At 37.0% G+C, this 24,908-nt stretch overlaps 1 protein-coding gene across 4 annotated transcripts in view; it reads right to left on the bottom strand.

The window, feature by feature from the left end:
* The window catches only part of SYT3 (synaptotagmin 3), a 135,418-nt gene that overhangs the window by 87,483 nt on the left and 23,027 nt on the right, over positions 1–24,908 (bottom strand). Inside the window, exon 1 of one of the 4 annotated variants that reach the window (XM_072425950.1) lies at positions 9,731–9,800. The exons of the other annotated variants lie outside the window; for them this stretch is intronic. The gene's annotated coding sequence lies outside the window, so the exon portion shown is untranslated. Of the gene's footprint in view, positions 1–9,730; positions 9,801–24,908 lie in introns of those variants that run through there. 4 annotated transcript variants of the gene reach the window in all.

Raw genomic sequence — 24,908 nt, 5'->3', positions numbered from 1 at the left:
CTATCTAAAGGATCATATTGAACAATGTTATAATGACATGTCCAAGTACAAAAAAAGCCAAACAGCCAATTTTGACAGACTGCGCAAGTGCTAATTGCAAGTGATATGCTATCACATGTGCGCTTAAAGTTGAGCATATATAAAGGTGTAGTTTAACTTGCTCTTTCCTTTTGTCTTTTTCTTCTTGGAGAGGCTGTTGGTTTGTGTGATATCCTAATTATTCTATGTTGCTGTTTTTGATACTTTTGCCATTTAGCACAATAGCTTCTTTTTTATTTTTTTGGACTTGGAATGTTTTGATGTATATTTTGATGTTATTGTGTTTGTGGCCATATTGTTTGATTGCCAAATTCTGCCTTGTACCACTTTTCAATGTTTATCCTGCATAAAGATTTTCTGCTCTGCTTTTCCACCCTTGATAAGGCAAAATTGCATATTGGTTTGTTAAGTATTTTCTTGAATTTTTTGGGACATTTTTGAACTATTTTGGCTTTACATGGAAGTGTGGGTTTACATGTGTTTTGTTTGAACTTTTCAATTTTGTTACTGTAAAATTTTTAGTGATGTGTATTTTTTAATGTATTTTTTGATACGTTTTTAGATTTTATTTTGACCTTTTAGCAAATGTTTATTTTAAATAAAGTTATTTCTAAAATGTTGTTGTTTGTTTTTTGGGGATTTGTCATCTCCTTTCCAATTGCTCAGAACACAGTTTAAAAAGACAGTTGTAATTGTTAATATATGCGCGTAACTATGCGCATACTGGCTACATGCGGGTAAAGATTCGCATACAGCCGGCGCACGTGCAAATGCGTGGCGTGGCCACGTTTTCAAGTAGGCGGGAGTTAATGAGGAAGTTGGAGAGAGAGGACATCATGCCGCGCGCATTGTTTGGTGAGAGGGAGCTGCGTTTTATTATTAAAGTAAGTGATTTTTTTTAGAAAAGTTTTAGGGGGAGTGGGGAGGGAGGTGGGGGGGATGGGTGGGTGATTCTTTTTACTAGATTTAACTCATGCTTGTCCATGTTGGAATGTGTTTCTTGCAGCATGCTTGTTTGCGTTGCGTTGCAAACAAGCATGCTGCAAGCAACGCATGCGTTGCAAACAAGCATGCTGCAAGCAACGCATGCGTTGCAAACAAGCATGTGTTTGCCATGTGTTTCTTGCACCATGCTTGTTTGAAACGCATGCGTTGCTTGCACCATGCTTGTTTGAAACGCATGCGTTGCAAACAAGCATGCTGCAAGCAACGCATGCGTTGCAAACAAGCATGTGTTTGCCATGTGTTTTTACGCTGCTTTTCATATTTCTCAGCTTAAGAACTTGCCATCTTTAATCTTTCACATGTCCTAAGCCCTTGTTTGCAACTACTTGAATTGTTGAGGATCCTGCTGGCTACTAATCAACCACATTTCTTGGAGGTTGTTCAGTTCACTTCAAATACTGGTAATTTGGTGGTCTGGGATTTCATAGATATTTTGGGACTATTATCTATGAGTGTCCTCATAGGCTGCAAGATATGACATGCAGAATTCTCACACACAGATATCACACTGTGCCCATGATGTCGTTACACATGCCCACAAAGTGGATATATTTTACCAAGCAGTTTTTTTTATATAGAAGCCACAGCACAGCTATAGAATGGGGGGGGGCAGCCTGTGTCCCCAGCTCTTATCGGTAGCTGGAGTCCTCTGCATGGATGACGGCTGAGCGTTCTCTATTGTTCTTTCAACGGATTACAGCTGCAGATGAGAGCTGGGTAGAGGTCCACACACCTAAAATTGGCATGCACATATTTTGATGTGTGTATGTATGCTTTGTAAGACTTTTCAGGATTCTACCCCATCAAGCTCAATCAATCAGAGGTAGATCATTTGAAGAGCACTAATTTGCCTCCTCTCTATCATGCAAGGCTGGAAATGATCTTTCTATGTCCAGAGGACAGTGGAAGCCTTCTGCTAGAATGTCCTCTGGCTAACTCGCACCACAATCCTGATTTTGATGAAGGTACATTCACAAAAATCTGTTAATAAAAAAATAAAAAAAATATTTAAACATGTAATGTAAGTGTACAGTAGCATGTATAATATATATATAATATAATTATATATATATTATATGAATATTTCTTTGTATTGGACTCAATACAGCTACTTTGTATTGACTCCAATACAAAATTATTTGAATTTCCCACCGATCCGCCCGCCGGCACCTACGCATGCACCAACGTCACCGGGAAATCCTGGAGATCGTCGCTGCATTTGCCGGGTGGAGATTGGAGGATGTGTACCCAGGACCTGCAGGGACCAGCAGGATGATGGGGGACGACAACGGAGCAAGGTAAGTGGGTATTTTTTTAGTTTAAAGTGACCCCGAGTGTGACTCAGGATTACCGCTCTTTGCAGGTAAAATTCACCCCAAGACACACTCAGGAATACCGCTAGGGGGGGTAAAGGAAGTTGGCATTGCTTAACTAAGTGGTGCCCAACCTTTTTTCATTTGGGGGCAGCTGTTGACATTGGGATAAAACTTGTAGGCCACAATGCAAACAAACATAAAGATGTATGTTTAAAACTAGAATATTTTTAATTTAAAATTAAATTAAATTGAAATGTTTTTAGTTACCGTAACATACATGCACCAAATAAAAGAGATGACAAATCAGGAATCTCTGCAATGGATACTTCCAGAGAAATGCAAATATTGTAACAGATAGTCAAAGGGTATATGTCCTTACTGCTACATCTTCAGGGTCCTACATCTCCCTGTTCCTGAGAAATTTAGTTTACAGGAAGTAAATGCCCAGATATGTGTGACAGGGTTGCACAGTACGGTACGATGGATAGAGTTTTTCTCATCTTGTAATGGCGCCGCAGCCAACAAATTTTAGGGGGAGTTAGCCACAAGAGTCCCCACTTATCATACATGGTATTATATCTACAGCTCCCCTTTCAGGAGAAATTTGAAATCAAAGAACATAAACCGATTTATATGTGACAAGACACCATTGTATGGTAGGAGTGATAACATTTTAGGGGGGGGGGGGGGAAGCCACAAAAGTCCACTTATCCTACATTTCCCTCCTCTTCTGTTAAATCTCACAGTACAAGGTGGGTGGGGAGCAGCTCCCTCTCCTCCAGCACAATCTCAATAAAGAAGATATATAGGGGACATAGGAGATGTGTGCACCCCATCCCCTGCAAGACAACAAGCAGAGAGAGCAGAGGGGGAATGAGGAGAGGGCCAGATCTGACAACTCCGCGGGCCGGATGGGCAGCCTTGGCTGAACTCATTAAAATATATAAGCCTATAGCGCAAAAATCCCTAAACAATAGTACCCTTGAAAACGATTGTTTTTAACATTAATATTTTAGGTTGAACATTATACATGAGGTGATACATGAGGTCAAGATATAGCCAATATACTAAGAAATGAATACTTTGCTTTATAACAGTATAATAGGTTGATCCAACAGAAGTTGGTAGTATTTTTGGAAAGTGGTTTAACTGAGTGTGCTTCTCTTCTGGAATGACAAGCCCCCACAAAGTTTCTTTATTTTAAATTAACACCCCTAAACTCTGTTTCGTAAGCTGGTATGGCACCGGGAATGACAGCATATAATAATAACCAGTGGTATTATTAGTCTACATGTGTAACTGATAACATTACTGTAATAGGAATGCTAGTCAAGTATACATTAGCAATTTACCCCTTTTAATAACATATATGGTATTTTGAACTACTACAACATATTTAGATATCATGATCAAAGCATATATATATATATATATATATATATATATATATATATTCTTATGTCTTTAAAGATTGTATTCAATATGTTAAAATAATCTGGCAAAGACAATTGCTAATAAATGAAAATGAGCACAAGTAATACTACCATAAATATATAAGTTTTGACAGGTAGAAATTGTCATGTAGGTAAACGAGGAATGATCAGCAGATGTAGAGTTGGTTACCATCATCATTTCACCAATTACAAATGTATACATTTTTTACTTCCATTTTTTACCTCACATGTCTGTGATTGAGTCACCAAAATCTGCAATTGGTTATATGGAATCTGTTACATGAAACAGTTACATGAAATATGTTACAAATACCTAAACAATGCCACGAATGTATCAAATAACTATTTCAAAATAACAGAAATATGGTGCTCTTCAACTAATGGACATTTACTGGCGTTATGGAGCACTCAGATCAATGGTTCAGATTAGCTCCATATGTGGTTTAAGTGGCTCTGCTGGCTCTGTGTGTTTTAAACTTCAGCCAACCAGAAGATTGATCCTTACTTCCTGTTTAACTATTTTTAGGACAGGAAGTAAGGGAAAATATCTGTAAAGAGTACATAAAAAACAGGTTTAGGCAAACACTGTGTGTATTTTCATTAAAGAAACTCCAAACAGTGGCAGCTTGTTGTACAAAGGCATTTTATAATGTAGTGTCTGCATTCTAATTCAGGGTCCAGGTAACTGAATGATAGTAGTTAGTAGATAGTAGTAGTAAATTCCTTTCTGTTAGGAAATGCTTATCGGGCCCGTGATTCTGTGCTGTGCGCCACCGCAGTATCCCACACAGCCTATTTTGTCTAACAATATCACTTGCAGCAGCAAAGAAATAAATAGCAGCAGCCCCTGCTTCCCTTTAGCCGTGCAGCCTGATGTATTTTTCGGCATCTCCACCACACAATCTGAGGCTGTGTACAGCTGAAGGGGATTTTAGAAGCAGATTAGTTCCTGACTCTATCATACGCTGCCATTGGCTGCTGGGAATTTATAGCCTCTCTGCTCCCAGTTACAAGTCACGTTAAGCTAGGTTGACTTGCTGCTGGTGTGCATTCATGTTATTTACTGCTGCTGACCTTGCCTGTTTCTGACCCTGTGAGTTTATGCTGCCTGGACTGACCTTTTGCCTGTGACCCCGACTCTGCCTGTCCTGGGGGCAACCAAGTGCTAGGAGATGCAACCAGTCTACCTAGGCTAAGGGGGGCTTGCTATAGATGAAGACTGCGGCATTAGATTGGGGTATTGGTGTCTGGTGAGTACTGAAGGTTCTTACACTTTCCTACTTAAATGTAAAGTATATAAACACAGCATTGTATACTCAAAACCAATAATTCTCTTAAGAAAATAAACCAATAAATGACATCATAAAGTGATTATAAATATTCCAGAAATATACAAGCAACTTAACTTAAGGTGCTAAATTAATGTACCAAAATCTCTCATAGCAAGTAGACGGAGCTTTCTGTGAATCATAGCGGTAAGCCTTCTCAAGTCTGTTGCCAACTGTCTAAGATATTTTTTCCTGTTATGGGGCAGGGAGTAAAGGTAATTCTCCTAATAAAAAACATTCAATCTACTTCAAAAGCTTTTTTACAGTCCTTGTCCCCACTAGCTACCTGTCCCAGGACAGGACTTGTTAAAAAAATCCCCCAAATCAGGCCACATAGTGGAGTTACTTTTTAATAATTATAAAAGTATAGTTCATGCAGCCTGCAACTGTGCACTCAGCACCCTCCTTTGTAAACCATTTTGGGGACCCTTTGTTCTCCTTGTCCTGGCTGAAAATAATCACCTGTTAGAGGCTACTGCTGGCAGTCAGGATTCCATTAAGAGGCAGTTAATAATGATTACAGTCACTGCTATATAAAGCTTTTGTGGACAACTGGGAAAATGAAATGTCACTCTGCAGTCACAAAACTGTAATCTGTTGTTAAATTACCCTTTCCCTGAATCACTTAGTGTACTTTCCTCTGTATTTATATCTCTTATCCTTAATGGTTTGTCTAGAGGTTGTGCCACTAACAGGCGGTGATGGGGAAGCCTACAGGAAGATAAACACAGGTCACAGCCGCATCTCCCACAGATTTAAATACTAACACATTTTACAAACACACTTGTAAAGCAATGGGCAGCTTGTGTTCCAGGAACGTTTCACAAGACAATGTCTGCATTCTGTATCCAAATTTAATTGGTGTTACAAGAACATTTCATACCACAATGTCTACATTTTGTATCCAAATGTTAAACTACAGCGCATTTACAGTTTATGTTATCTAAAATATGGGTATTTTTTGTATTTTTTTTATATTTTCAGCACCCATATTCATCATAATCTTGAAACACTAGCAAGGCACTACATATTATCATTTAGACAACATGCTGATAGATGTTAAAGGGTCGCTTTGAAAAAAATATTGTATCCTGGTAATTGATAGAATTTGTCATATGAATTCCTTTCCTACTCAAATGTTACATTATGATACAGCAAAAATACCTTTTAGAAAATAAACCATTTATTTTACATTTAGAAAATTATCATAAATATTCTAGAAATTTTAAAGCAACTGCATAAATTAGCATTAAGTGCAACTATGTGCAACTTTGAAAATGTCAAAAAGCTTCTGAGGATGTCCAACTGGATGAAACACTTTGAACGTGGCAACAATGTGATCACCTGACAGTGGCGTCTTCATGTGCATGGTGAACAATCTCCGCGTGCAAGTATCATGTATTGAACTACTCATAGGAAAACCCTCTCAAAAATCCTTCAATGTTTTGGGGCCGGTATTGGGAGGAAATCTGTACATTTGCAGCTCCCTTTTTATGAAGCTACCAAGCTATATGGTGGCCTAGCAAGCTCTTAGTGGGGTAAAACACTTTTTCCACTTGTTTTCCATTTAAATTTGTACATTTGTAAATTTGTAAATTTCTAAAACTGAAAGTGAAAAAACATAATTTCAGCACCATGGACAGCATTTGCTAGCAGATATGCCGGCATGTTAATGAATTTTGCATCCTTTTGTGCATGTGAGATTCGATGATTGTTGACAAGCTCTCGTATTTTCCTTCTGCACATTTTGTTTATTGTAAATTGGTCCACTGTAATGGTAGAATGTGAGATGCTTTGGAACGTACACTGAACAGTGCATATGTACAGTGGTGCTTGAAAGTTTGGGAACCCTCTAATTTTTTATAAGATTGTAACCTAAAACATCATCTGATTTTGAAAGTTCTAAAAGAAGATGCAAAAAACCTAGTCAAACAAACCAAGCAAAAATTATTATATGATCATATATTTTGTAGGTGAAGTCACAGTCTGGTGTTTTCAATCAACAGAATGACAATCAGGTGAGTGAGAGATCCTGTTTTATTTAAAGACGATGTTCTTTATCCAGCAAAGCCTGATCACACATAAAACACATTTGTGGATGTGTATATTGGATCAAACTATTGCGGAAAGACTTAAAGCAAGCAGTTCTTTCTTGAAGAAACCCATCAACATCCAAGATCTGAAGCTGTTTTGTATGGAGGAATTGGCTAAAATTCCTCCAAGTTGATGTGCAGGACTAATCAACTATTACAGCTAACATTTAGGATGGCAACACCTTATACTAAGAGTTAAATTCACTTATTTTTGCCACAAACAGATACATTATTAAATGTTTCTTTCAATTAATAGGTGATCAAACATAATATTTTTTGTTTAATTTGTTTAACTAGGTTTTTTTAATTGTACTTTTATTAAAATCAGATGTTTTAGGTCTCAATTATATAAAAATAGAGAAAATTTTAATGGACTCACAAACTTTCAAGTACCATTGTACATTCTAAACAAGACTGCTAACAATCAGTTTGTTTTAATGCAAAAGGTCACATTTTCACTGTAAGGTCTGTGAAAATGTGGAATCGGCTCCCCCAGGAAGTAGTTTCAGCAACTACTATAGATTGCTTTAGGAAAAAGTTGGATGTTTTTCTAGAAGCGCAGTATATAACGGGGTATTAGGGATTTAAAGAAAAAATAACAACGACCGTTGATCCAGGGAACATCTGGTTGCCTCATGGAATTAGAAAGGAATTTTTTTCCCCTGTTGAAGCAAATTGTACCAGTGTTTTTTTTTGCCTTCCTCTGGTCCAACTATGTCTTATAGGGTTTTATATCTGGGATATGTTTATTTCCCTAGTGGTTGAACTTGATGGACTTATGTCTTTTTTCAATATGACCTACTGTGTAAAAAAAGTGATAATGCAGAGCACATCAATTTTGCATTTTTAATTTATTTCTACATGAATTTAAAAAAATAAATAAAAAGTATAAACAGGCAAAAGCGAATTCAATCTTGAGAAATGGATTTAACAGGATTTGGTAAGAAACTGAAATAAACATAGCACAGCATAGTTAACACTGCTGGTAAATAAAAGACTAAATTTGAATGTCAAATAATCATAACTGCTGCAAAAACTCACAAACAAATCTATCCCCCAATAATCCTTGTCCCACAGTTTATGTAAACAGAATTACTTCATTCAAATGCACGACTCCAATGGCATGCATTATATACACAGTGAAATAAAGCATAAACCCGAAAAGAGTAACAAGCTAAAAGGTTTTCCTTTTAATAAAAAAAAGTCATAAATTCTGAGAGCCCAGGTGCGTGACTCTCATCCATGGTCAATTACAGAAGCACGTTGGAGAATGTTTAATAAATAGATTCTTAAGAATGTGACAGAGACATGAACAGCTGCACTCAGGTGTTGTTATTTATGAAGTCGGGATGGGTGCTTTTACTGTTTTCACGCTTGTTTGGTGTATTAGCTTAGCTGAACCTGAAATATTATGTCAGCACACAATTATTGGTCGAGTGGCTCGCCTGTCGTGCTCTAATTTCCAGACACTTTCCTCCTGATTTACTAATGTGTACTGAAGTCAGAAAAAGGAGAATCCAGGGCTAACCAGCACTTACAATGTCAACGAAGACAACAGCAAAACAATTTCATTTTTTTATTTTCCTTGGTCTTGCTTGTTACTAGATTTTGTGTGGTTTTATTTTAAAAACTTTAAAATCAAAGCTAAACTTTAGATAATACTAAACTAACCCTGCCTAAAACACAGATTAAATATCTTTAAAATAATTGTTTAGCTTCCAATTGATTTGTTTTACACCTATTTAGTTCAGAGATTTACACAACCTTGCCATACAGAACAATATCTAGCAGGACAAGAAACCTTATTTTTGCTGCCACAATTAGGTAATATTAACATAGCTTTTCCCTTCCCCAAACTGACTGGGTAGATTTGCTTTCTTTTCCTATTAGCATGCTACCTGTTAAACCAATATAAGGGATTAAAATAGGTCACATGAAACTCTTACACTTGTTTGCATTTTACCATAATGATGTATTAAGAAATGATCTATTAAGAAATACAGAACTGCATAAAATGTGTGCCTTGTATACTATTCTGGAGTTTAGGTTTAAAACCTTATATTAGATGTGGCTGGCTGGATATTTGTTTTGCCAAATCATAATGATTTTTAGAATCATAGACAGTAGCTGCTAACTAAAAGACACTGAATTCAGTGTATTTGTAAATTACTTATCTCTGGGACTGAACTAAATGGCAATTAAATATTTCCTAAATTCAAAAGGAATTTATATTTTACGTTATTTTTGGTGTCAAAGCAAATTCAGTACAGGAGATGAGTCTGCACAGTTGATGTGAGATTTGGAGATAAGGCTGCAGTTTAGCTGTATCGTTGTCTAACATTCAGGGTGAGCTCTAGTTCCAATGTTCACCCACTCAATCCAAATAAATAAATAGATACACATATTTTTTTATTGCTGACATCAGATTATCACATGTAAGAAAAAAAAATGTAAGATTAAGTGGTTGGTTGGCAGCAAGTGGTTAAATTTCTTACTGGCATAAAACTTGAATCCATCCATTTAGTTTAGTTGTTGAAAGCTTTTAAGATCCATGGTGCTCTAAAAGTAAGAACATGGCAGATTTTGATAAATGAAGCTAGATTTATCAGGCTTATGAAAACAAATTAGAGTAAGAGTTTCTTGTTAAAACAAAAACAATAAAACAATCAGCAATTTACCATTTACTGTGTACATCTACAAAAAAATATTAGATGTTATCATGCATTGTTAGTTGCAGAGATTTCAATGACAAATACATTATTACAGTGTGTATGAAAAGAATAAAGCCATAATAATAAGTAAAGACATACATAATAAAGCCATATTCACTTGTCACCAAATGTTATTCTTCAAACAATACCAGTAACATTGAAAATTTATTATAAAATTTAAAAACAAAAAACGATAACACAACAAAACATACAAACCACATATGCATGAATTATCATTAATTTTTATATTAACCTCCTGGGTGGTTCATTTCTGTCCGGATTTATATGTCTAAAAGCGGTAAATTGTTTTTTTACAAAAATGTATTTTACTGAATAATATGATAGTATGAAAAAATATTAGTATGAAAAAGTTTGAAACACAAAATCATCTCAAAATAAATTAAATTTATAAAAAATATTACATTTTTTAAATTTTCTTATTTTAAAAATTAGTAATATTATTATTATATTATACTGTAAAATAAATGTTCATGAAAGACAATGTACTGCTTTTACACATAAATCCACTGTAATGCATTCAATACAGTTATTTTGTATTAAATGCAAAAGAAATAGGAACTCCCCGGTGATTTATGAAGTGCAGAGGAAGCTGGCCGGAGGAAGAAAGAAGACGGACATCGCAGAGAAGGACGACTCGGGACGCCGGCGGATCAGGTGAGTAGCGATTTACTATTACTTCCTATAGGTTTATCTATCCCGAGTGTGACTTGGGGTTACCACTTTTAGCATCTTTTTTCTACCCCGAATCACACGCGGGGTTACCGCCCAGGGGGTTAAAGATTGTTCAATGTTACTGGTTTTGTTGAATTTTTTTTTAACTGTTATTTATATATTTAAAGTCTCTCACCTTTTCTTTTTCTATTTTCTTGGTAATTTCAGGATGTGGCGGGTGTAATTTTGTTGAATTAAATTTGGGAGTCTCAAGGTTTGATTCTTTAAAGCCCTATGTTACACTTACGCACAGCTAGTGGAGTGATTGGGATAATAACACATAAAACTTTTTGAGCCAGGAGTTTGCACATGTTCATTTGTTTTTAATATTTAAAGAGAACTTTAATCTGCAAAAGGATCATTTAAAAGCGGAACTAAAGTAAACAAATAAAAAAAGAATTGTATTGTGCCATATTTTAAATATAAAGTATACTTGGTGTATATATATAATATAAATAAATATATGTTTAGCCTTGTTATTGTTGGTAGATCATTGTGACTTGGACATTTTAAAAGTAGCTTGCAAGCCAAAAACGTGTGGGCACCCTTGATCCAAGTCTTCTAAACAGGCCCAGGTTTCGCACTGCGTATAAATAAATTGAGAAACTATATTGTCATTATATATACTGTATTAAGGAAAAAAAGTTGAAAAACACTGCTTTTTTCTACACTGAATGGTAATGATGTAAGTGCCATGTAGTGTAGATATAATGTAAACCTAAGCTGTGTATATTGATTAATTCATGCTAAGGACATCTTGTGCCAGAAAAAAAATGTTCTGAGGAGCAACAGCTTTCCTCTGAAGTTCTGTATGGCAGCGGAATAACTTTTTTCTATTTTTAATAATGCTGGACTAATACATTTTATTTAATAAAGCTGGAGTTACACAGTGAAACGGCAAGATCTACTGTCCTTTAAAAACAAGCCACAGCTACAAGATAGTTAAATAATAACAAGTTTAGACCAGGATGATTGGATTTGTTTTCAGCTAACCTAACCTAAAAAAACAAAATTAGTCCATTTGTTTAATTTCCTTCTGCCTGATGGTGGTAAGGAAGCTTAGGTAAGACTGTGTTACGGATGGTCAGATACCTCTGGGTACCTACACATTACCTGTAATTTAGTGAAAGTACTAGGTTAGTCTAGTTAGATTAAACTAGCTGCAGGCATACATTGGAGGAAATTAAAAGGCATGTGTAGGTCTTCACTAACCATTGATGATTCTGTCTACGTTTCCTCTAGTTACAGACCTCTAATGCATTGTCTTTGAGATTGACATTTATGGTTGTAGATGTTCTGTAAAGAGGTCAGGTGATGAACAGCCAGTGTCTTTCATAGCAAAATGGATCCCTAGTGTGTAATGCATCCTGTATTTTATTACAGAGTAATTTAGTTATATTTCAAAGTGGCTAGAGATGAGCAGATTGGTTTATCCAAAGCAAGATATGACCCAGAATGACTTTAGTAAAACAGTGATATAAAGATTGTACCCAATAATTGTACCCAATCCATATGTCCCTGATAAAGTTCACTCTAAAGTATATCTGTGGTATACATCTCCCCTCCTAAGCCACCTAGCTAGTGCTATTGTCCACCTTCCTGACCAGGCTTACCCGACCAGACTAGATGGTATGCCAAATACAAATAATATATAGTTAGCATGCTAGTACATCTAGAACCAAAAGTTGGGAAATTGGCCAATCTAGTTTGCTTTTTCTTGAGTTCTACGTGTACTGACTCAACAATAGGTTCACAGCATACTCTTCTAAAATACATTCATCTATGTTAGTTTAGCTAGTTAGTTAGTAAGCTAGATTGTGTAATTACTTTGTGAATTACAGTAAGTACTGGAAATGGTATTTTCAAAAACCAATAATCACATAAAAGCGAACCTTGCACTATATCCAACGTCCCCTTTTATGTCTGACCCTTCCCCTTTCTGAAATACTAAAAGATTTACACCTGAAAGGGAAAAAAGTAAGATAATATATTTACCTTTCATCATCTTCTAGAGGAGAGAGTAATAACATCCCCAGAACATGCTGATGCTCACTGAATCCAAAGATCTAAGGGAGGACATCATTCTTCCCTGGGCACCACATGGGGATGCCTGGGGAAGAGTGAGTACAATAAACCTGACTTATTAAAGATTTCCAAGACCAGAAAGGATAGACTATTTAGGAAGAACCTGTGGGATCCAGGAAACCAGGTAATTGTCTATCTTCTCCAGTGTGGAAGAACTTTAAAAAATCTGACCCTTTATGTACTTCTTCTCCTGTGTTTTTGAACTTTTATCCAGAGGTACAGTAAACAACGGACCATCCTTTTTATCTGAAAGGTCTGCACATGTGCTAAAAATAAGTTATGAACTTAATTCTAAATGCAAAGCAGTAAACAAGTTGTTATTGAGAAACCTAAAAACTTCAACATTTGGTCACGTTGCAGAGGTTCCCTAACGTCCAATGTATTTTCACACATCCTTTAGGGCACCACTCTCCCAGCCCTATCTGGGTAATAATGGTCCTTCTCATTCTCTGCTCGGCACTTTTGATTCCCCACCCTGCCTCTGGGTTCCACTGTTTTTTCAGCTTAGTGAAAAGGAATATCACAAAAACCATGTTCTTGATTACAGTTCCTGTGAGTGAGGAGGCACATAAAAGGAGCTGCCTTAAATCACGAGGAGAGGGGCAAAGTGGTGTTAATGAGCACCAGTGTCTCCACTGATCTACACAAAGGTCCTGACTTATTAAAGTAACATAAATTATCATGGGTGAACCTGGGGAATCCAGCAAACCTGGAATGGATCCCCCAGGTTCACCTTTGCAACCTACACATTCATTTTGACATACTACATATATTGGTGTTCTCTGTATGAAGTGATCTTTTACTTTTTTATCATATTTATTTATTTTTTACCTTATAGTAATTTAGAAATGTTGTTTTCCTGAATCACAACTCTAACATTCTTTTTACATTATTGTTAGTAGATCTAAAATGATTGGGAATTACTTAATAAAAAATATTAAAAAGTATATATAAACTCTAACAACATTTCTTTGCCCTTCTTTGCCCTTAGTGCGTCCTGTTCAGATTGCCTTTGTGAATTAAAGAACATAGTCCCCTATGTAATTAAGATACAGAGGGAGAGAGGTGTCCTGTAGCACTAACACACTTTGTTTTAGAGGGACTTTACTGTAGAGGAACTCAGTACAGTGAGTTAGTGTTGTTATTCTAAAACAGGAAGTATACTACTAGCAGAAATGTGTCAGTGTGTTAAGTTCAGGTCCACTTTAATGGACTATAAAATAAAGTTAAAATACTGATCCTTTCTAAAAACTTATGCCTCTGTTAAACCATTAGCCCTTTTCCTCATCAGCTGTCCTAAACCTTGCTATGAAGCACTGTCGCCTAAAATGAAACCTTGAAATCTCATTGCAATTAGACTGTTAAAGGCTCCGTGTGAGCTTGGTAATCTTCCCTCCACAGCAGCACAAATAAAGCTCATCTCCCAAGTGTGAATAAGTAAAAATAAATATGTGAAACGATTAAAAGCTCGGTGAGAAAATTTCCATTAGAAAGATAGTCTTGTGCTGCCTATGCCTAGGAAATTCATTTTTTTTCCTGAAGCTTTAATAAAAGAAGGTTTCAATAATCCATTGATGCTTCTTAGACAGCTTTACCCAAATGGCATATATTCCCAACATATGAGGGATCGAGGAAAAACTGTCTGTAATATATTAAAATCGCTATTACCATTACAGAGGAAATCAAGTGGTAAAAAGGTTGGTGAACTGAGCACAGCAATATACTGAAAAAGACATATTTTGAAAAAAAAATGGCAGGCAACAGTAATTAACATTGGAATTACACCGCTTATGATATATCAATTTAATGGTATGTCTGTTTTGTTTTACCAGGGCAACATGATCAGTTGACATTATTTTAATATTGTCTTAAACTAAACTTAGTAGTAAAGGCTAAAACAAAATATTTTTTTTTATAATATCTGTTCATTCTGTTTTCTTACACTTGCCTGAACAATTTCTCCTTAATTCCAATTCTTTTCAACATTTAGGCTGCCAAGGGTAGGTTAAATTACCGGTTTTCTATTATCTAAAATAGTAAGATTGGCATGCAGTAGTTTGTGTTTTTGCCTTCCCACAACACTAGCAAGTCCCTCTCTGACAACGGCATTTTCAAATCATTTGATTATCTTTCATTGGAAAGAACTCATCAGCAGATTTTAAGTCCATTATCTGGCTTTCTAATTATCATGCCCATAGAACACTGCACACCGAAGTGCAAAACAATCTTCCCCTGGCAAAATGGCAAAAAGGAACAAGCTTAGCTGGCGTGTATCACAAGGGCTTTGCTGTGCATAGAGTAGGAGGTCTCAGAAGAGAGATTCCTTCTGGTTAATATTTGAAAAAAAAAGATGAATCTTGTTTTTCATCTCAGTATGCAAGGTCCTTGTTTCTGATCAAACAGATTGCATTGGTGGAGAAGAGTCAATCCAGCACCTGTATTGCAATTTGTAATGTGGATTTTAGTCTCACCTGGAGGTGCATATGTAGTTGCCATATTTTTATGGCTAAAAAGATGTATTAGTCATTCAATGGGGATAAATACTTGGGTGAAAGTTACTGAAAAAGGAAATTCCTCTCATTCAAAAATTACCAGGAGAACATTTTATTATTTTGTAATTCAATGTAAAAAGAAAAGTTTTGGCTACATGAAAATGTTGGGGTCCATAATTCAGTGGATCAGACATTCACTTAAACATTCTATGGTGGGGAATCTTTAAGATCCATGTGTTTCAAAAGCAGCAATTGATTCTCCACTAGCGAATGTTTCAGTAAATGTAAGATTGTTTTATAAATGGATCCTTTTAAATTAGAGACAAACAAATTAAAGGCCACTTTCAGCTAACTTTTTGAGTTTTTCAGTAACTTTTTTTCTGTTAAAATAAGGTTCAAAAAAAGAGGTTACCATTTTAAGCATTTCTGGAAGTATTATATGGTTAGGCTACATTCTCGTAACTGCCGTTTTTTCTTAATAGGTTGACTTGTAAAGAAAATTTAATATTAGCAGATCTGTGTAGGGCTATGGACAAAACCCAAAATTATAATGACAATGTATTCCATTACAATAATTATTACATTACAGATAGAAGTTTTTTTTATTGTCTGTTATTCATGTTGTAGATGTGTTCTACTTCCAAGTCATCTACTGATGTGTACTGCTTAGTAAACATTTGAGATTATTCCTCCTTCCCCATGAGCATAAATCCTTCTTCTTCAGCACCCCCAATACTCTATTTAGCTGCTAGGACTGGGGGAAGAAATCACTGGTTTTCTTTATTGGAGCTTATAAATTGGTTCCTTGACCCCATGACAGCACTACGCAAATCAAGATGCACTTAGTGCTGTCACATGGGAAAGTATGAGTGGGTCACATGTTTATAAATACCTCTGAATACAAAGAAAAGATAAGTATATGCTGATGAGAGACGGGAAGCTCCATATGGGCAAAGCAAAGGTTCATTTCAAGTATTAAAGAACATTGTTTTTTACCAAACTGGCTATGCTGTCTTGCAGGGGTGCTCTGGGAACATAAAACTAGCTCAAGGGAATCACCCATTTTGCAAAGTATGTATTTCAACCGCAATTCTGTTTACTCATTTTCATTTTAAATTATAATGACACACCTTTAAAAACAAACAAAGTTTGTTACACAGCTTGTTAGGATGCTGTAGGGGGTGTAGGTTATTTTCAAGTGCCCCGCTGCTATGGAACCAATGGATCTTTGCTTCTTATGATGAGAGCTGATGCTCCCTAGCTTTATTCATTATGCATTAATTACTTTTTTTCAAGCATACAAGTTTTATCAGCATGAGGTTTGTATCACAAATTGTATGTTTAAGAAGGAGATTCTACAGTACTCTGTGGGAGTAAATGGCTTCTCACAGAAGGTGATTCCACAGGGAGATCAGGGGAAGTGTGTAGGAAGATTGCTTTTTCCCTGTATCTATTATTAAAATAATCAACGCATTGTTGAACAAAGCTGATCTGTTAAGCTCCAGCAAGATCACCGGTTACGTGTATGTTAAAGAGAAACAACAGCATTTTTAAGTACACCAGGTAAATGAAATATGCTGTAATGTTTACCTAAATGAAATTATCAGGAAATAACACATAAAAGTTAATATAAAATGAAGACGGGTGCACATACAAACAGTGAAGCTGGTGATCCAACAAACCTGGAATTGATTTCTTCAAATTCATTTGCTATTTGCTAGCAAATGTTTTCAATCCTGGACCAGATCCATTCCCGGTTTGCTGGATCACCCAATTTTCATTGATGAAAATGTATCTTCCCCAGCTTTGGAGAGCTTTAATAAATCAGACCCTTTGTGTTTACAGTGATCTGCTACAAGCACTCCTATGGAGCACAGTGTACCAAGTTCAGAAACCCAAGTGATAATCCTTTTTATTGCTGGGCTGGATGATGACTGCCATTAATAATCAGGGGTCTATCTTGAATACTGCCCATGTAACCACTGATTCCTGTGCCATTTACAAATGGCACTAGGATGAAGATTTGCAGTCTCTGGGCAGTTCTTAAAATGTCATTGGCATAAGAAATTAAAGAAAGCTGAAAGCAACAGATTTACAGATCTGATCACCATGCAATAAAACTAAATACCCATTTAAAATGAGCAGGGCATTATAGTGACAAGCATCTCACCAAGTAATGAATAGTGCATAGTTTAGTGGGATAAACACCGGACCCACTGGATCACCAGTTAATTAAACTATGTTACTTTGGGGAAAAAAACAAAAATGGCTGTGTAAAAGCAAGGGATGCAATGCATCATGTGTATTTCTTGTATTTCCCCAACAGTTTCACTTATAGCAAACTTTATAGCAAAACTATATTCAGCGAACCTCCAGCAAAGCAATGTCCTCAAGCTCCCTCACCGATATGGACATCTTCCTCCATTCCTCTTCAGCTTCAGTAGCTTTGAGTATTGTCGATAGGCAGTGGTGACATGAATGGGAATTGAGTCATCTGGGCATAAGGCAAAATTGTACACTGCAGGATTTGTGTAGCTTGGTGTATTATACAAAAATGATGGAACGTGCACGTAGGGAGTTGAAAAAGCTTGTCTTTTCTATATTGAAAAAACCTGCATGCTTAGATATTTTTACCTTTGCCTACCCAACCTGCAGTCTGGATGGCGCAGGCAGTCATTTGTCTCTTACTCTGCAGCCTTTGGAGCCCCTAAAGATGGTGGTCTATTTTGGCAATTACTTAGGCCATTAAAGGAGTGGATTCCTTTAAAGGAGGTGATTTTTTTTCACACCATTCTACTTTCTCTGTGCTTTTTTTTTTTACTTTGATCTTTAATAACTAATCTGTAAGGCCCTGGTCCACCAAGAGTACTCACCAGACACCAGTCCCCTAACCTAACGTCACACTCAAATATGGCAAGCCCCCGCTTAGCCTCAGGACACTTGTTTGCATTTCCCAGCGCACGGTTGCCACCAGTGCACAAGGGATGGTGTCTGGGGAAGAGCTGGCAGAGAACCAGGAGCCCACAGATAAAGCAGTACCAAGATTCCAACAGAGACAAGTCCAGAATACACAGCAGAGGTCATACCCAGTTAATCCATCCAAAAGTACACAAGGGCAAAACACAGTCGGGGTCCAGTGCACAGCCTCACATAGTGGTGGTGGGGATGTCGATAAAATACATCAAGCTGCACAGCTGAAGCAGGGAAAGCAGGGGCTGCTGCTATCTTCTAGTTCTCCTTGCGGCTGCAAATGACATCGCTGGACATAATACGCTGCAATGGCACCCAACATTGGATCGCCACACATAAAGGCATCCCCTAACAGAATCTTGCCAAAAGAAATCAAATGTTGCGACAGTCAATTTTATTAGGGCTGTGGGTAGCAAAAATGTGGAATTGTTGACTTGTAAAAGGGCTGGGATAGTTGTGATGTTTAGTAGTTTCATGTAAAACATATTCATTTTATGATGGTCGCCTAAATCATTCCACATCCCCCGCCTATAGCATGTCTGCAATCTCCTAACATGTCTTTAGTCTGACAACTTCCTGTAGCACTACATTCCATGAAAATCGTTGTGTGGTCGTTTGATATCACACTCTGCACTTACGGCTTCATATGTAAAGTTAGTTGCCCAAAACTGATTTACAGTCTTGCAAGCTAATGCTCAACAAGACATACTGCAGATATTGCACAATCCGAAATACAGAGAACTGAACACATTTTTAGCTCTGGTGTGGACATTCTTTTCAACTAAACAACAATCAGTAGCACTCTTGTTAATGTTCTCTCAGCTGCACACTATACCATTAACCTCAATCATTGTTATGTGTGAACCCATCTTACTGTCAGCTCATCTGGAGATCACAGTATAAGGCTGGAAAACATCTCACACATGACAGCTGTCTGCGGCCTCACTGTTTAATCTGTCACATGTGGCTTGTACGTGTCTTCCTGCCAGATTTAAACATATCTTCTCATTTGTGGCATAATATGCGAAAGGAGCCAATGTGCAGACATGTTTTCCCCCATTCCCACTGGGAAATGACCCTGTTTAAGTGTGTCTTTGGGACTTAAAATGACAATTTCAGCTCTAATCTCTTTTTAATGCTGTAGGAACAAAGATATTGAAATTAATATTTCAAGATGAACATGTAATGAATATTCACTGGTTAGAGACAAAACCTCTGGGCCAGTTTACAAGGTGTTTTATGGAATATGGGTCACGTGATCTCATCTTGTGCTTTAGGTGTTTTGGGTAATGGAGATAAGAACCATAAACAATGAAAAGACAGCAAGAGGCAAAGGGGATGAAGGTGGACAAGGCTGTTTTGTGGCCATCATTGATATCATGAAGTGCTGCAAACCGTTAAGATTGACCTTAAATACTAGTTTTAATAAAAATGCTTTAAAACCCCACTCCAGTCTATTATTTTCTTAAAGAGGAACTACACTTTAAACTCAAAAAACAAAAACACACTTACCTTCAATCCCGCAGGGCAGTCTGATCACTCTGGGGGTATCCTGCATCGGGTCCCACGTCGTCTCAGCATCCGGGCGCTCCCATTTCGTTCTTCTCTTCCAGGTTCTTCATCCTACGTCACCGGATCTCGCGCCTAGGTCAGACTGCGCATTCTTCTTCTCAGCAAGGCTTCTTCTGCGCATGCCCAAGATGTCTGGCGTAGGTATCCCGTGAGGCCTTGCGCTCCCAACAATTCTCGACCGCCTAGGCAGCCGAGAGTTGGGGGCGGTTCTCTAACCTTTTATGTAAAGTGAAAATTCTGAGTTTAGGTACGCTTTAACATTTCCAAGGTGTTAACAACAAAAAACACTAGTCATGCCCTGCAATATATCTTTCAGGTTGAGAGGTTAAGAACAGGTGGTGAGCACAAGGAGTCATGGCCCTGCCCCTGAACACAATGCCTTTTACTTGAAAGCAGGGGCTTAGGTAATGGGAGTGGAGGAGAACCCAGAGGAAGGAGGTATTTTCTACCCAAAATAGAATCTGAATTTTACTACCGACACTGTTCCCATCCTCCTAAGGATTTTGAGTGCTCCTTCTCACATTTGCTTGTTCTATTACCTTCTGCTGCAATCTACATGATAATATAATGAAGAAACAGCCCAAGAGGGAAGAAGTTGGATCCCATCTGGTGACCAGTAAAAGGTGTTCAGACCCAAGAACTTAAATACAGGGTTTGCTCTGATAAAGTTTTTCAGCTATATAAAAAAGATATCTCATTGGTATGCCTTCCAGCATCTGACAGAAAAAAAATATTAGTTTGGGAAGAGCTACAGTTTCACCACAAACTTCTGCTTATACTGTCCATCTCACCTACAGAACTCATATCTCTGTTTTCTGTGCTCTCTTCTATCAGCATTTTCCTTGTCATCAAACTGCCATTTAGGACAACTAGATAGCTCCCAGTAATGCCCCTAGCTTTACCAGCTGCTGCTGTATAGGCTAATGTCAATAAATGAATAAATATTAGTACCTGCATTTTAATAAATGCATAGCGGTAATAATTTGTGCCTTTATATACCTGTAGTTCACCTTAAAATATAAAGTCCAGGCAAACGTGTTAAAAATATAAATGTTACAGTTTACCTTGACAAATAATTAATTTATAATTCTGTTCAGCCTGCCCTGTGATCCAGCCAATTTAGCCAAATCACACACCAAGGTATGCATCTCTCTACAAACTGCCCTGCAAGGGTGAAGAATCACCTGGTCCAAGACCTTACACAACCATTAATTAGACAAGAAGTATCAGTATAATAGTAATGAGACCATCTATTGACTTTCCCTGAGTATGTTCAAAGATTTATGCTGACAGCGCAGTAACAACAAAAAGATATCTGAATGGCTGAGAGGTGCCCCTCCTTTTCCCAGTCTGATAGCTGTTGTGCATAGGATTTTGGAAAGCTTATATCAAGACTGATCCAGGTACTTATGCTAGTGTATGTAAAATACTTAATTAATGTTTAATAAATACATAACTGGATTAAACTATGAATTTTTTATCTGTCAGGAGAAGTCTGGTTTAATGTTCCAGCTTACAGTAAAGGAAAGACAGGTATTTTTTTTCCTGCTAAATCAGATTTTAGAAATAACCCCACTAATTTATTAAATCAATATACCCATTTTTTTAAATCTTCAAGTAACTGAACGGGTTAACTTTAGAACTAGATGACAGAGAGTCTGCCAACAGTCATGATATTTTTTCCCCTTGCACAGTTTCATTTACATCCACATTAGCATATGATTGGCTGCATTGTGTAAAGCAGGGGGTGCGGATATGCAATCTCCAGCAAAACAATACGTAAATTAGCAAGAGGAAACTGACAGACCAAACCTCCACTGAGAACCTTTGTTACACCAGAATGATTGAAGGAAAAAAATGTGAAATCCACTAGTTTTAAATCAATTTCTATTGTTTTTTTTTCATACTATAAATTTCACCAGTATGACCCGAACTACTAGTTTTCATTTTATCAAATCCTAGAAACCCCTTAATAATTTTGTCTTTTTGTTGAAGCAATGTTTCTTATGCCTTGGGATTATTTCCAAAACTTCTTTCAGAGGTCACTTGTTGGCTGCTTTATATGTAGAATTTTCAACGCTACAGGCCACCATATGGGAGAGTAAAAAAATTTCACGTGTTCTGAACTTTAAAGAGCCCTATGATCTGTTCTAGTTATTTTAGTGGAGGTGACATTAGTTCTTGCACTTTAAAATTCCTTAGAAGTATAACATTGACATATTACATATTATAGTGTCACATATGACATTGTATAGTGTGTTTGGTTCTGTATTTTTATGTTCCCTCCCTTTTGTATTTCTATTTATGTTTTTCTTTATTATTGTGTTTATGGATTGGTACACTGTTCAAATCCCTAAAAAAACTGATTATACAGGCCCTTAAAATGAATGGCACCATATTTGATATTCCTCTATGAAAAACACATTAGACATATCAAAGATAAAATAGACACTGAACAGAAAGGGAGAGCTAAACAAAATGCCCAGAGAAGTCAGCTTAAGGAATATTTTCTTTATATAGCCTTTAGTAAGCACCTTGAAAAACACTGGCTGCTAACAACTGGAGCCCAAATGCCACACAAGTACAACCTAGAAACCCCTAAATAATTTTTGTCTTTTTGTCGAAGCCCTGATTCTTATACCATGGGATTATTTCCGCAACTTCTTCCAAAAGCCACACAAGAACAACCAAAGGACTGGTGGTTGGACATAATTGGTAACAAGCCAGCCTATTCCTTTCAGCTTCCTCTTTACACGTTGAATTTAGCCCCAGTGTCCTAAGTTGCACATTTTGAAGTTCACTGCTAGCCCCTTCAGCAGCTGATCCAAAATATCAATTATTGGAAATACAACTCTGAATCTACAAAAACATTCTCAAATCAGGATCAGGGATAAACCCCCCAAGGTCATCCTCCCTGCAGCAAATGTTCCCTCCAACGCTATAAAACTGTTTTTTTCTTTAAGACTTCTTTAGGATCCATATCAGGGGAGCAGATCACAGCTGTGAAAGGGTTACTGAAACCTGGCGCCACAGCTTATCATTCTTTTCATTATGTAAAGCACTAATCAAGTTTTCATTTGCTAAATACCTCTCTGTTTGATTCTCAGTAGGCGATGTCTGCTGAATGCTAAACTGTTTCTTGACAAGAAGGATCTGCCAGGAAAAGGAGGATGTGCTCCACGGAACATGAAGTCCAGTCAAGCTTGCAAAGGTCACCACTTACAGCTATCTTGTCTTAAAAGGCCAGAAACAACAGATAATACAGCAGTTATATTTATTTCCATATCAAACAGAACACTGGAAACCATAGTTTAAATCATTCAAAATCAGAACAGGTTTACTGATGTTTTTTTACACTTTGAAGAAAAATATAAAGTATCTTGGAATAATATTTTGTGTGAAGACACGTTGGCTAAGTGCCAAAAATGTTAAGTGTCCCTGTCACATATAAAATATTTCTCAGGTAAGCCTATGTCTGTAAGAAACCAAATATTCATCTTCAAATACTCCACTGCATAAAAATGGCTAGCTAAAGTCTACTGAATACAGACATGTCTGGCAGTGTTGATCACCCTTGTCGCTTTCAGTGGTTCCTTCTTCTGAACTCGTGTCATTGCTCTCTCCTACAGTGATGTGAGGGAGAAAGAAGAACAAATGGAAACTGCGCGAGACTGCAGTGATCAACACTCCTAGAAGTGTTGGTTTCAGAGGACCCTTTGGTAGCAACAGAGGGAGGTAGTGGCCTGGGAAAGAGAAAAGGTGAATATTGCTTTCTTCTTTACTAGGACAAGCTTGTTGGAGAAAAGGTTTGTATGTGACAGGGTTGTTTGAACTAGTTCAGCTCTCACATCCTTAAATTCCTTATGAACCAAACTAATTAATACATTTACACTATGGGCTTGTTTTTTTTGGCAATTACTGTGTCTACCAAAGATAAGTAAAATAATAGTGAATATTAATGAATGGACAAACTAGGCAATATTGTATCTATCTATCTATGGTATCTACAGACAAAGAAAAACAGGTGTTTGACTATTGATTAGTGTTAGGATTGATTTGGCTTAACTTTAGGTCAACAAGGGTAACATTGGGATAACTTTTGTTTATTTTATTTTTTTGACTTGTTTTTTTTTATTCATAATTCGTAATAATTGAGGACACATGTATCCCAATCTCAGGTCTGTAAAGCAAAAGTGTACTTTATCCATTCAGGGCAGAGGACCAGGCCTGTTTCATAGGCCCCTTCTATGCTGAGGATGCTTGCCTTTTCCACATTTCACCTGCTGGAGAACCTAAGAGAAGCTTTGTGTATATTCTGAGATTACTTATGGATAACGATCTGCCCCAGGAGACGGCATTCAGGCCTGGCAAGTGACTATGATTTATGCTTATGACCCCTTTAACACACTAACTTTTTTATTTAATAGAGTGGCTACTAATTTTTCCATATTACCCCAAAACTCAACAGGTGAAGCTAGGCACTATTTTGACTAACAGGAAAAACATTCACTCATGTTGTGCTCCTACTTTTAGGATGTCCAGGTGGAGTAGTTCATAAGTTTAAACAGTTTCCAGAATTGTTCCTAATGAGCAAGTGGGAATTCACACAGTAGATATCAGTATATAACAATCTGTTTTTGTCTTTATAACCTGGTACAACCCCTGGGAAAATTACACAGTACTTCATGGGGCAAACAGAAATGTACCCTTGTGTGGGTATCCAGCAAGTCATTGTAAAGAGCCACGTTTGAAACCAAGATCTAAAACAGATCAAGCATGAGGAAAAAGAGCTAAATATAAAATGTCAGTTGTTGAAACGTCATATTAATGATCCGAGATAAAAGTGAATATGGGTCTTAGGAAGTAAAATCTTCTATGAAGCTTTGAACCCATTGTCCTATTGTGAACATTTTTCTGGTGGTGGTGTTGGTAGTAGCCAGCAAGAGCTTTCACATACCCAATTATATTTAATTTCACAGAGTACAGTGGACTTATTAGGTCACCAACATAATCTAGGAAAAATAGGTGTCCACAGACAAATGGTCTGGGCAAACAACATAAAGATTCACAGATATTGGCAGTGGCAGAAATATCAGCCCATTGGGCATGCT

The sequence above is a fragment of the Pyxicephalus adspersus genome, chromosome 11 (genome assembly GCF_032062135.1).
Source record: "Pyxicephalus adspersus chromosome 11, UCB_Pads_2.0, whole genome shotgun sequence".
NCBI classification, from domain to species: domain Eukaryota; kingdom Metazoa; phylum Chordata; class Amphibia; order Anura; family Pyxicephalidae; genus Pyxicephalus; species Pyxicephalus adspersus.
Note: the sequence above shows the minus strand (reverse complement) of the source record. Positions and strands in the feature narration are given on the sequence as shown.